We start from the raw sequence: 13,403 nt of genomic DNA on the forward strand, positions 1-13,403 counted from the left end.
TAAATGGATTAGGCAGCAGACATAGCCTATATAAGCCCTCTCCACTTAAGATGATGTATGTTTAATAAATTTCATTTGCTGTGGGTTTTAAATATATTAGCACAATGAATCATTTTATTTAAATTTTAATTTAATTGGTAAATTAAACATTTTGCAGATGTAATTTAGACAGAATGGAGCCAATGGTACTCAGGGAGCCCAAGATAAGGTTGTTATTTGATCTTCTAATTAAGCCAGACATAAGGTGAGATGTATTGGTTCTTTTGCACATATTTTTGTTTGCTGTTCTCTCCCCTTCCCTTTCATACTTACATTACTAACAGAACTCACCTTTTTGCCCTTTTCATTTATGATTGTTTGTACCTTTTCCAAATGTGTTATTGTTACATGTCTTTGTGTGAGAATGATGTATCAAAAGGATCCTTTTCAATATATTGGACTTATACTAATCTTGTGTCAGTTTCTACCATTCTCAAGGGCACTAGGGATAGACAGAAGGCAGCAGATACCACATTGAGGGAACCATTGCCAGGATACAGGGTATCCACTATAACAATGGGCCAACTTAATTTGGCCAAAGTGGTAAGAAATAGACAGCAGTTTTTATTTTTGCAATTTAGATTCTGATTTTCTGTTGTAACTTTATTAAAGACTGGTATTAGATTTTATTTGACTCTTTATGTAAACAGAATTACAGTTTGTCCAAATCCCTATACAAAGAATGCACTCTGACAACACTACTTGAAAAGAAGAGTCCAGGAAGTTTAGCTCGACTAAAATTAAGCCAATCACTGAATAAAGGGTAAGAAAAATTATTGATTCCATTTCTTCTGCAAATCTCAACTCTTGTAATTTAAGAAATCTGAAATCTTCGTATAGGATCAACAAAAATACCAAGAGCTAAAGTAAACTGTGTCTAAACTTTTAGATGCAGGTATAGATAGATGTCAAATTACAGATGACAACACAATGTCAATGAGACCATAACCAGGAGGTGGGGTTTCCACTATGTCGACCAGCCAACATTTACCAAAGTGGTAGGAAACAAGCTTCACATGGAGGACCACGCAAAGAAAAAAACACTTGGTGAAGAAGAAAACCATACAATTGAAGAGAAGAGGACCACACAAGGAAAAGGAGACCACATGGTGAAGAAGAGGACCACACAATTGAAGAAAAGAGGACCACACAAGGAAGAGGAACGCACAATTGAAGAGAAGAGGACCACACAAGGAAGAAGACCATACAAGGAAGAGGACCACACAGTTGAAGAGAAGAGGACCACACAAGGAAGAAGAGGAGGACCAAACAAGGAAGAAGAGGACCACACAAGGAAGAGAGGTCCATTGCCAAGATACTGGGTATCCACTAGAAAAACAGGCCAACATTGGCCAAAGTGGTAAGAAATAGACAGTGTTTTTGATTTTGCAATTTAGATTTTGTTTTCTGTTTTCGCTGTATTAAAGACTATTACTAGTGACTTTTGACATTGTTTACAGAGTTGTAGTCAATCCCAATACAAAGAAGGGAATCAACTTAAGCCAACCACTGAATAAAGGGTAAGATACAAATTACTAATTACATTTCTTCTGCTAATTGTAACTCTTGCAAACTAAGAAATCTGAAATCTAATCAACAAAAGAATCAAGACTTTAAAATTAAACTGTGTATAAACTTTACAATGCAGGTTTGGATAGATACCAAATTACAGGCACCAACACATTGACAAGGAGGTCATAACAAGGACACTGGGTTTTCACTTTGTTGATAAGCCAGCATTAACCAAAGTGGTTAAAAAGAAGCTGCATATGGAGGACAACACAAAAAGGAGAGGACCACACAAAGTAAAAGATCACATGGTGAAGAAGAGGACTACACAATGAAAAGGACCACATGTTGAAAATAAGGACTACACAATGTTGAAGAAAAGGATCACACAAAGAAGAAGAGATCATTGCCAGGATACAGGGTATCCACTGGGAAAACAGGCCAACATTGGCCAAAGTGGTAAGAAATAAACACCAGTTGTTTTTTTTTTTTTGCAAGTTGGATTTTGATTTTCTGTTTTCACTTTATTTAAAACTGGTACTAGTACTTGAATGACTTTTGACTTTGTTTACAGAATTGTAGATAGCCCCAATCCCAATACAAAGAATGAATTCAGGGAGTTAGGATCAACTGAAGCCAACCACTGAATAAAGGGTAAGGTACTAATAACTTATTCCAATACTTCTGCTAGTTTAACTCTTGTAAACTAAGCCCCTTTGATCTGAATTCTTAGTATCTAATCAAGAAAAGTGCCAAGAGCTTAAGTAAACGATGTCTAAACTTTTCGATGCAGGTAAAGAAAGATGCAAAATTACAGACACCAACACATCGACATTACAAAGACCAGCCAAAGAAGGTAACTACACAATGAAGTAGAGGAGGACCTCATGGTGAAGAAGAGGAGGACCACATGGTGAAGAAGAGGACCAAAAAAGGAAGAGGAGACCATTGCCGCGATAGTGGGTATCCACTATAAGAACAGACCAAGATTAGCCAAAGTGGTAAGAAACAAACAACAGGTGTTTTGCAATTTAGATTTGATTTGCTATTTTCACTTTATTTAAGACTGGTACTAGTACTTATTTGACTCTCGAATCTGTATTTTAACAGAATTGTAGTTAGCCCCAATCCCAATACAATGAATGCATTCCACCAACAGTCCAACACTTATTCAATAGAAGAGTCCAGGGTATTGTGATCTACTGAAGCCAAGCACTGAATAAAGGGTAAGGTACAAATGACTGATTCCAGTTCTTCTGCTTATCTCAACTCTTGTAAACTAAAAATCTGAAATCTATCTAATCAACAAAAGTACCAAGAGCTTAAGTAAACTGTGTCTAAACTTTTCGATGCAGGTATAGATATATGCAAAACAATGACAATGAGGCTATAACCAGGAGACTGGGTTTTCACTGTGTTGACAATCCAACATTGACCAAAATGGTAAGACACACACTGCATGTGGAGGACCACACAAAGAAGCAAAGGACCACATGGGGAAGAAAAGTAGGACAACACAAAGAGGAAGAGGACCGCACAAGAAAGAAGATCACACAAGGAAGAGGAGCCATTGCCAGGTTACTCAGTATCTATTACACAAACCGGCCAACATTGGCCAAAGTGGTAAGAAATAGACAGCACACTTTTTCATGATTTAGATTTTGATTTTCTATTTTCACTTTATTTAAGACTGGAACAGAACTTAAATGACTTTTAACTCTGTTCTAAATGAATTGTAGTTAGTACAAATCCCAATACAAAGAATTCAATCTGACAACATTACTTGTGAGAAGAGTCCGTGGAGTTAGGATCAACTGTAGCCAACCACTTAATAGACGGTATGGTAAAAAATTACTGATTCCATTTCTTCTGCTAATTTTAACTTTTATAAACTAAGCTGTCTTTGGTCTTGAATCTTAGTATCTAATCAACAAAAGTACCTTTTAGATGGAGGTAAAGATAGATGCAAAATTACAGACGACAACACAATGACAATTTGATCATAACCAGGATACTGGGTTTCCACTATGTTGACAATCCAACATTGACCAAAATGGTAAAACACACACTGCATGTGGAGGACCACATATTTAAGAAGAGGACCATATGGTAAAGAAGAGGACCACAAAAAGAAGAGGACCATATGATAAAGAAGAGGACCACAAAAAGAAGAGGACTACATGGTGAAGAGGAGGACCACGTGGTGAAGAAGAGGAGGACCACACAAGGAAGAGGAGGACCACATGAAGAGGAACCAATACTGACCAAAGTGGTAAGAGGCAAGCTGCATTTGTTTTTGATTGCTATCTTTTGTCCTTAGTCAATCCAATAAGGACATTCATTAGACTTCTTGACTCGTATATTAACAGATTAATGGTTACACAAGCTTTGATTTCATGGTCGATAACATTCCCATCACTTACAAGGAGGAGTCCACGGAACCAAGATCCACTGCAGCCAGCCATAGAAGAAAGGGTAAGATACAGATTAATTGGGCTGAATCCATGGCTTGTGCTTCTTTACACTTGATTATGATTTATGTGCTCATCTAAGCTGATGAAGAATGAATCTTTGATCTAAAATCTCAATATTCTATAATTAAGCTACTTGGAGCTTAAATAAACTATCGATTTCTTGACAATATTTCAGATGACAGCAGGAATGGACAGATGCCAAACTGAGGACGACCATTCAATAAAGACTAGGATCAAAGAAGAAGAAACCAACAGGCTAACATTGGCCAACATGGTAAGAAACAAGTTGCATATGATACTTAATTGATTGATATCTTTTATTTTGAGTCAACCCCATTAAGACACATTACATCCTCTTGACTCTCTTTATTTTCAGAACAATGGTTAGAAAGGCTTCAATTTGTGGCAGAGAATACAACTATCACTCTTTAGGAGGAGTTTAGCCAGGAAAGATCCACTGCAGCCAGCCATGGAAGAAAGGGTAAGATAGAAATCAAATATACTAAATCTGTTGTTTCTGCTCTTTCACACATGATTTGGGCTTCTGTTGATGTAAAATCTCTGTCTTTAGAAAATGAGATACAAAATACTGGAAGATTACATCACCTGTCAACATGAACGCCCAGAGCTGGACACCAGATAGCCACACAGTAAGAGGAGATCATTGCCAGAGTATAGGGTGTCCATTTTGCCAGCAGCCAGTTGTTCAGTGGTAGGAAATGATCTGCATTTTCTGTGCTATCAAAATTTCGTTTTCTATTCTCTGTCTAATTAGAACACATATTTGACTCTAAACTTTCTATGTTAACAGAATAATGGTTTAGCAATCTTTGACTGCAGTCACCCATTCTTTGGGTTAGGAAGAGTTAAACACCAACTAAAGGAGTACAGAGAGCTGGAATTGACTTTGGCATGCAGGAAATGGTAAGAAGTAAGATCCACTCCTTGTATTCTGTAAAGTTATATCTCTATTTCTCACTTGGTGAATTCTTCACACCTTCATAAACTGATCTGTACATGTTTGGTGTTAACAGACAAGGGACAAGGCTGGTTTTGATCAAATCTTACTGTTGATGGAAAAGTTTGAATACACATTGACTGCAACCTACTGTACAAGTGAGGGTAAGATACAAGCTCTACTCAATTCACTCTGAAAAATTCCATAACTTTAAGAACATTAGTTCTGTTAAACTCTTTATATTATTTGATAATATATAAAGTTAGGCTAGTTTGGATCTAGCTAGTATTCAAGAGCGTTAATGTTTTGTATGGAAAGTGAGGAACTTTTATCTAACATAAAAATAAAACATAACACATATTTTTCTGTTTAAAATATCATTTCTTTGTCATTAGATAATGTGTTAATATTATTTTATCAACTTTCCTTTGTTCTTTGTTAACAGACAGAGAGTTGGACTGGCATTCTACACCAGTCATAGAAGAACCTATAGGACAGAAGAAGATTCCAGATTGGTGGCTTGATTTGAACATCAGAAGGCAAGATACACTTTTTACTCAAACTTTCTCAGTAGGTTACTTGAATCCATGCTCAAACTTTCTTAGTAAATCATCTAAGTCCATGCACAAACTTTCTTAATAGGTCATTTGAGTCCATACTTATTAAAACTTGCATGAAATTTAATTTATGACTTTTTCGATACAAATATAAATTCAGGATGTGAATTGATAGAAAATTCTTAATATAATATCTCTATTTTGTTGCTACTTTTCTCAATTAAATACCGTTAGTGCTTTTCCTAATTGGAGAGATAAAAACCCTGAGTGATTATGATTGGTTGTTTTATACAGGAGAAAGAGCGGAATACCAGACTGACGGGACTCAGCAGAAGAATAACGGATTAAAGGATATGGACTTGGTGAAAATTATTGACGTTTGGACATTACACATCTCAAGCTTACGTATATATTTGTATGTGTGTATGTTATGTTTGTAAGTGTGTATGAGTTTAATATAAGGTTCATTGTAATTTTTTCTTCTGGTAACCCTGGTAATGGTGTGCTAGCCCTTACAGTTTCACATTTTGTTGATTCATTGTAAATAATATGGCATTTTAGGGAAGGGGGTAGGAGTCGGTTCTAATCCCTATTATAATTCAGTCCCATGAACACATTTTGGGATCCCTCTCCAATCATTGCGGGGAGGGAGGTAGGGGTCAGTCCTAATCCCTATCAGTCCCATGGATGGCTTTTGCGATCCCTCTGCAACTGCTTCTAATCCTTGTCTAGATCACATAATTTAATAATAGGCCTAAGCTTTGAGATATTTTCATTTGATGCAACTTAGAATTAATGTGTTAAGTCTGTGTAACTGTGACCTTCAGTCCAATATTTGAGTGTTGTATTGGAATTTCAATATGGATATTTTAGTAAGGTTTGGGATTTTCAGTCTATTTAATCTTTGTGCATACACTTAAGGAGTTGTGTTTGAGCTCATTATGAGATTTATTTTGAAGAGATATTCATTATTTTGTAGTGTTGACATCACATAAATTAAGGGCATTAAAGTTGAACAAATATAAATGGGTATAAGAAATGTAATGGTCTCGCTAGGGCCAAGTACTGGCATGTCAGAGGACAGAATCTCCAATGTGTGGGGGGAGGGGGTAGCTGTTGCAAAAGTTTATGCCATTAGAAGAATAAGGGCTGAAGGTTCCCATTTATACTGAGTTTAACAAGGGTCTATGAAAATGCACCCTTTAATATTTAGTGTTACCCAGTATTGGAATTTAGATAGTGGGAGGGTCTATGAGACTTGTTGTGTGCGATCTAGTATTAGGATTTAGAGAGGGGGGATGTGAGACTCATTACCTGCTACTTAGTATTGGGATTTAGAGAGAAGGAGGGGTTGTAGGACTTGCAGTGCTACCCAGTATTGGGATTTAGAGAGAGGGGGGGGAGGGGTATTGGGATTTTGAGGGGTTGTGTAATATAACCGACATTATTTTGACAGACAGTTACATATTTCACAGGGCAACCCAGTATTTGGGATTTAGAGAGAGAGTATTTGGGAGGGGTTACATTACAGTTTTGAGACTCACAGGGCAACCCAGTATTGGGATTTAGAGAGAAGGAGGGGTTGTGGACTTGCATCGGTGTGTGCTACTTAGTATTGATTTAGAGAAATATGGAGGGGTTGAGGCTCACATGCAAACCAGTATTGGGATTTAGAGAGAAGGAGGCTATAATATTGTAGGAGACTTCATTAAAAACATGCTTAGTATTGTGGATTTAGAGAGTGGGAGCTGGGTTGTGAGACTTGTTAGTGTTACCCAGTATTGGATTTAGAGAAAGGGGAGGGGTTGTGAGACTTACATGCTACCCAGTATTACTGAGATTTATAGAGAGAGGGAGGGGTTGTAGGACTTGCAGTGCTACCCAGTATTGGGATTTAGAGAGAGGGAGGGGTTGTAAGAGAATGTTGGGTGTAATATAACAGAATCATTATTTTGGATAGTTCATGGGCTAAGGCTTCCTGCCTACACAAAGGAATTCTTTATACCTTTATCGGCATCTGTACATACCATTTGTTTTGTCCATTTGTTGCACTGCATTTAAGAGTAGGGGTCTAGTATTTGGGAAGCTAAGGGTTACATTACAGTATCTCTATGAATTAGGGTTCAAGTATCCAAATATTTTGTAATTGCCAGTTTTCACTGTGGAAATTGTGCAATTCACTTAACTATTGAGGATTAAAGCCTGAGTCAGTGAGATGACATATTTATGTACTGAAATTTTCTTGGATGCTAAATCGGTGTGTGCATGCTTATTGTTTTTTATGGGATTCATGTGTTCTTGAAAATTTTTAGTTAACATGAATATGTTGCTTTTCTGACATGGGTTGAGGCTCCTCATTCAAACCATATTAAAATGGAGGCTATAATATACCCCTAAAGTAGGTCACAATGACTTCTTTCTAAAAATGGCTTATTGCTGTGAGATTTTGAGAGTGGGAGGGGTCGTGAGACTTGTAGTAGTGTTACCCAGTATTGGGATTTAGGTTTGAAAGGGGATGTGAGACTTGTTACATGCTACCCCATTGAGATTTAGAGAGATGTATTGAGATTTAGAGAGAGTGGGGGGGGGGAGGTGAGACTCCCAGTGCTACCCAGTATTGGGATTTAAAGAGAGGGAGGGGTTTTGAGACTATGAGCTACCCAGTCTTGGGATTTAAAGAGAGCGAGGGGTTGTGAGTCTCATTACATGCTACCCAGTATTGGGATTTAGAGAGAGGGAGGGTTGTGAGACTCATTATGTGCTACCCAGTCTTGGGATTTAGAGAGGGAGGGGTTTTGAGACTATGAGCTATTCAGTATTGGGATTTTGAGAAGGGGGAGGAGGATTGTGAGATTTGGTACATGCTAACCAATATTGCAATTTAAAGAGTTTACATTCTACTTAGTATTTGGATTTAGAGAGAGGGAGGGGTATGCGAGGCTTGTTATGTACTGCAACCCAGTATTGGAATTTAGAGAGAAGGAGGGGTTGTGAGACTCATTATGGGCTACTTAGTATTGCAATTTAGAGAGAGGGAGGGGTTGTGAGACTCGTGGTGTTACCCAAAATTTGGATTTAATGAGGGGAGGGGTTGTGAGACTCGCAGGACAACCCAGTATTGGGATTGAGAGAGTGGGATGGGTTTTGAGACTTATTATATGCTATACAGTATTAGGATCTAGAGTGGGAGGGGTTGTTAGACTATGAGCTATCCAGTATTGGGATTTTGAGAAGGGGGAGGGGATTGTGAGATTTGGTACATTCTAACCAGTATTGCAATTGAAAGAGTTTACATTCTACTTAGTATTGGGATTTAGAGAGAGGGAGGGGTTGTGAGACTCATTACATGCTACCCAGTGTTGAGATTTAATGAGGGGGATGGGTTGTGAGACTAGTTATGTGCTACCCAGTATTTGGATTTCTAGAGTAGGAGGGGTTGTGAGACTTGTTATGTGCTACCCAGTATTGGGATTTAGAGAGTGGGAGGGGTTGTGAGACTTGTTATGTGCTACCCAGTATTGAGATTTGTAGAGAGGGAGGGGTTGTGAGACTTGTTACATGCTACCCAGTATTGAGATTTGTAGAGAGGGAGGGGTTGTGAGACTCATTACATGCTACCCAGTATTGAGATTTAGACAGGGGGAGGGGTTGTGATACTCGTGTTACATGCTACCCAGTATTGAGATTTGGAGAGAAGAAGGGGTTGTGATATTTGTTATGAACTACCCAGTATTGAGATTTGGAGAGAGGGGGGGGGGGGTTGTGAGACTTTTTACATGCTACCCAGTATTGAGATTTGGAGAAGGGGAAGGGTTGTGACACTGGTTACATGCTACCAAGTATTTAGATTTAGAGAGAGGGGAGGGGTTGTGATATTTGTTATGAACTACCCAGTACTGAGATTTAGAGAGGGAGAGGGGTTGTGAGAGGAGCTTGGATGCAATGTAACATCATTTTGGACAGTATATGGGTTAAGGCTTCCTGCCTATACAAAGGAATTCTTTATACTTTAATCGGCATCTGTACATGCCATTGATGAATGTAAGGCATTTGTTTTGTCCATTTGTCGCACTGCATTGAAGAGTAGGAGTCTAGTATTGGAGAAGTTAAGGGTGACATAAAAGTATATCTATGAATTAAAGTTCAAATATCTTCATATTTCTGAATTGTCAGTTTTCACCATGAAAATTGTGTAATTCACTAAACTATTAAGGGTTGGAGCCTTAGTCAGTGAGATGACATGTTTATGTACTGAGATTTTCTAGGATGCTAAATCGGTGTGTGCTTATTAATTGTTTTGATGGGATTCATGTGTTCTTGAAAATTTTTAGTTAGCATGAATATGTTGCCTTTCTGACATGGGGCTCCTTATTCAAACCATATTAAAATGGAAGATTTAACATACCCCTTATGTTGGTCAAAGGTAAAACTCTGAAGTGCTACCCAGTAGTAGAATAGAGATACTGGGAGGGGTTGTGAGACTGGTTACCTGCTAACAAATATTGAGATTATTAAAGAGAGGGAGGGGTTAATAGACCTGCAGTGCTGCCCAGTATTGGGATTTAGAGAGAAGGAGGGGTTGTGAGACTCGTTACATGCTACCCAGTATTGAGATTTGGAGAGAGGGAGGGGTTGTGAGACTCGTTACATGCTACCCAGTATTGAGATTTGGAGAGAGGGAGGGGTTGTGAGACTCGTTATATGCTACCCAGTATTGGGATTTAGAGAGAGGGGGAGGGGTTGTGAGACTCACAGTGCTACCCAGTATTGGGATTTAGAGAGAGGGAGGGGTTGTGAGACTCATTACATGCTACCCAGTATTGAGATTTGGAGAGAGGGGGAGGGTTGTGAGACTCGTTATATGCTACCCAGTATTGAGATTTGGAGAGAGGGAGGGGTTGTGAGACTCATTATGTGCTACCCAGTATTGAGATTTAGAGAGAGGGAGGGGTTGTGAGACTCATTATGTGCTACCCAGTGTTGGGATTTAGAGAAGGGGGAGGGTTGTGAGACTCACAGTGCTACCCAGTATTGGGATTTAGAGAGAGGGAGGGGTTGTGAGACTCATTACATGCTACCCAGTGTTGAGATTTGGAGAGAGGGAGGGGGGTTAGGCTACCCAGTATTGAGATTTGGAGAGAGGGAGGGGTTGTGAGACTGGTTACATGCTACCCAGTATTGGGATTTAGAGAGAAGGAGGGGTTGTGAGACTCATTACGTGCTACCCAGTGTTGAGATTTGGAGAGAGGGAGGGGTTGTGATATTTGTTATGAATTACCCAGTATTGAGATTTGGAGAGAGGGAGGAGCTTACTACCCAGTATTAGGATTTGAGAGAAGGACTCTTTTTACTTTAATCTGTATTCTTAGAGAGAGTAGGGATGGGTCTGTGACACTCATTATGTGCTACCCATTATTGGGATTAAGAGAGTGGTAAGAGCTGTGAGACTCGTTACATGCTACCCTTGCAAACTTGCCATTTTTCACTGTGGAAATTGTGTAATTCACTTAACTTTTAAGGGTTGAAGCCTGAATCAGTGAGATGACATGTTTATGTACTGAAATTTTCTTGGATGCTAAATCGGTGTGTGCATGGTTATATTGTTTTTTATGGGATTCATGTGTTCTTGAAAATTTTTAGTAAGCATGAATATGTTGCCTTTCTGATATGGGTTGAGGCTTAATCCTTATTCAAACCATCATAAAATGGAGGATATAACATACCCCTAAAGTAGGTCACAATGACTTCTCTAAATGGCTCCTATTGCTGTTTTTTCATTTGGGTCATATTTTCAACTGAAAGCCCTATCCATTGAAGAATTTTGAGGAGTGTACAAGTATATAAATATTAACTTATAGAAAGCATAGTAATACCTACCTGTACGTAACAATGACTTATTTTGCCATCAGATATTATTATAGCGAGGTATTTTTTGATCTTGGACTGTTGATGAATTTGAGGATACTTAAGAATTCTAATGGGCTAGCTGATTGATGCACATATTGAATTCATTACATATATGCTAGCTTATCTATGAATAATGTTTAATTTGTTCATCATTGTGCAATGATCTGTATCACTACTAATTCTTAAGATAATTGATGAATGAATCATTTGATCTAGATGAAGTTGGGACAAAATGTAAATATAGGTCACAGTGACCTTCAAGAATACAGGTACCATAGTCATCCTTTCTCCCCCGCAGAATAAAAAAATTGTTGAATCAGTAGATAGAAGATAACACAAATTAGGGGGGGTGGAAACTTTATATAGTGACTATTTATTGTAATTTGTTCAGAAAGAGTGAAGTATTAGTAATGAATGTGTTTTATTACTGTGTACAGTGGTTAGTCACACTCCCTTAAATCTCAGCAGTATTTCCTCATGGATGGAGGGTTGGTAGGAGATGTTGGATACAAGGTTTAATATTTAGCACAGCCAATATGGAGGGAGGTTTGTGTGGGGATGTGGGGTACAATATGTATGTAACACAGCCAATATGGAGGGAGGTTTGTGTGGGGATGTGGGGTACAATATGTATGTAACACAGCCAATATGGAGGGAGGTTTGTGCGGGGATGTGGGGTACAATATGTATGTAGCCAGCCAATTTGGAGGGAGGGTTGTGAGGGGAGGTGGGATATAATATGTAATATTTAGCACAGCCAATATGGAGGGAGGTTTGTGAGGGGATGTGGTGTACAATATGTATGTAGCACAGTCAATATGGAGGGAGGGTTGTGAGGAGATGTGGTGTACAATATGTATGTAGCATTGCTAATATGGAGGGAGGCTTGTGAGGGGGTGTGGGGTACAATATGTATGTAGCACAGCCAATATGGAGGGAGGGTTGTGAGGGGATGTGGGATATAATATGTAATATTTAGCACAGCCAATATGGAGGGAGGGCTGCGTGGGAATGTGGGATATAATATGTAATATTTAGCACAGCCAATATGGAGGTAGGATTGTATGTATGTAGCACAGTCAATATAGAGGGAGGGTTGTGAGGGGATGTGGGATACATTTTAATGTCCAGCACAGCATCCTTATGCCCATTGATAAATTGGAGCTAAAGCTTAAATCCTTCCACATTGAAACACAATTCATACTATTAATCAAATTCAATGTGATTTTAAAAAACAGCCAGATAACTGCATGTTTAGCAAATTTTTTGTATTTGATTCACTACTCTTAGGGAAGATTGGGGCATATTTATATAGAGAGGATGGAAGCATTACAATATTTCTATGTATTATTATATTACCTCATATCTCAATAGTATGCCTCAATAGATTACATATTTGTTTTCATTGTGATGATAGTGGATGCCTGGATGACTTATGCTTCTGTGTTGCCTGAACATTAGTCCATTAATTTCTATAATCTGCTTTATTTAGGTCTTTATCACCTTTTTTATCATATTGGATGCCTTTCTGTTAGTTAACATTGAAGCACATGAAGTTTATGTAATTGTGGAAGTTGAGATAAATTAAGGTCTTGTTGGTTTTGGACTACAATATATGACATTGTGTACATCTTTATTGCTAATGGTTGGCAGCTATAGTGTAACAGGAATTTAGGAGAAAATGTATGACCTATAATATCCACACAGTCCAAACCATTACAGTAGTGTAGTGATTAGCACAATGTCTTTAATTAGTAATGCTAGCGCCTTCCTAAGTTTTGATTTTTGGGTGGGATTTGGGAATCAAGTCATATTTAAAGAGATTTATTAGGTGGGTGTGTATTTATTAGCTAGGAATATATATGTTGATATCCATATCTAGGCATTAACACAATGTAGATTTTAAAAGGGCTAGCACTTATTTTTTATATATTTTTAATGAATTATTAATGAATTTTT

General features: G+C 38.1%; 2 long non-coding RNA genes across 6 annotated transcripts; both read left to right on the forward strand.

The window, feature by feature from the left end:
- Positions 1-134: 134 nt before the first annotated feature.
- Positions 135-5,519, forward strand: LOC134242304 (uncharacterized). 3 transcript variants are annotated; one of them, XR_009986820.1, is made up of 19 exons: positions 135-582; positions 690-802; positions 929-1,148; positions 1,251-1,399; positions 1,500-1,559; positions 1,688-2,007; positions 2,123-2,202; positions 2,342-2,549; positions 2,659-2,774; positions 2,904-3,171; positions 3,288-3,386; positions 3,496-3,820; positions 3,918-4,023; positions 4,198-4,296; positions 4,399-4,503; positions 4,594-4,734; positions 4,834-4,946; positions 5,057-5,144; positions 5,426-5,519. It is a non-coding gene; the product is annotated as an uncharacterized LOC134242304 (long non-coding RNA). The 3 variants fall into 3 exon arrangements; XR_009986821.1 differs by lacking the exons at positions 1,688-2,007; positions 2,123-2,202 and having other exon boundaries at positions 929-1,399; XR_009986819.1 differs by lacking the exons at positions 1,500-1,559; positions 1,688-2,007 and having other exon boundaries at positions 929-1,399.
- A 2,916-nt stretch (positions 5,520-8,435) lies between these two features.
- On the forward strand, positions 8,436-12,868 carry LOC134242305 (uncharacterized). 3 transcript variants are annotated; one of them, XR_009986824.1, is made up of 4 exons: positions 8,436-8,963; positions 9,018-9,064; positions 10,907-12,134; positions 12,197-12,868. It is a non-coding gene; the product is annotated as an uncharacterized LOC134242305 (long non-coding RNA). The 3 variants fall into 3 exon arrangements; XR_009986822.1 differs by having other exon boundaries at positions 8,436-9,064; XR_009986823.1 differs by having other exon boundaries at positions 8,436-9,064; positions 10,907-12,106; positions 12,172-12,868.
- Positions 12,869-13,403: the final 535 nt, after the last annotated feature.

The sequence above is a fragment of the Saccostrea cucullata genome, unplaced genomic scaffold, assembly GCF_032062105.1.
Source record: "Saccostrea cucullata isolate Sc308-1 unplaced genomic scaffold, CSIRO_AGI_Scuc_v1 ctg4043, whole genome shotgun sequence".
Classification (NCBI taxonomy): Eukaryota; Metazoa; Mollusca; class Bivalvia; order Ostreida; family Ostreidae; genus Saccostrea; species Saccostrea cuccullata.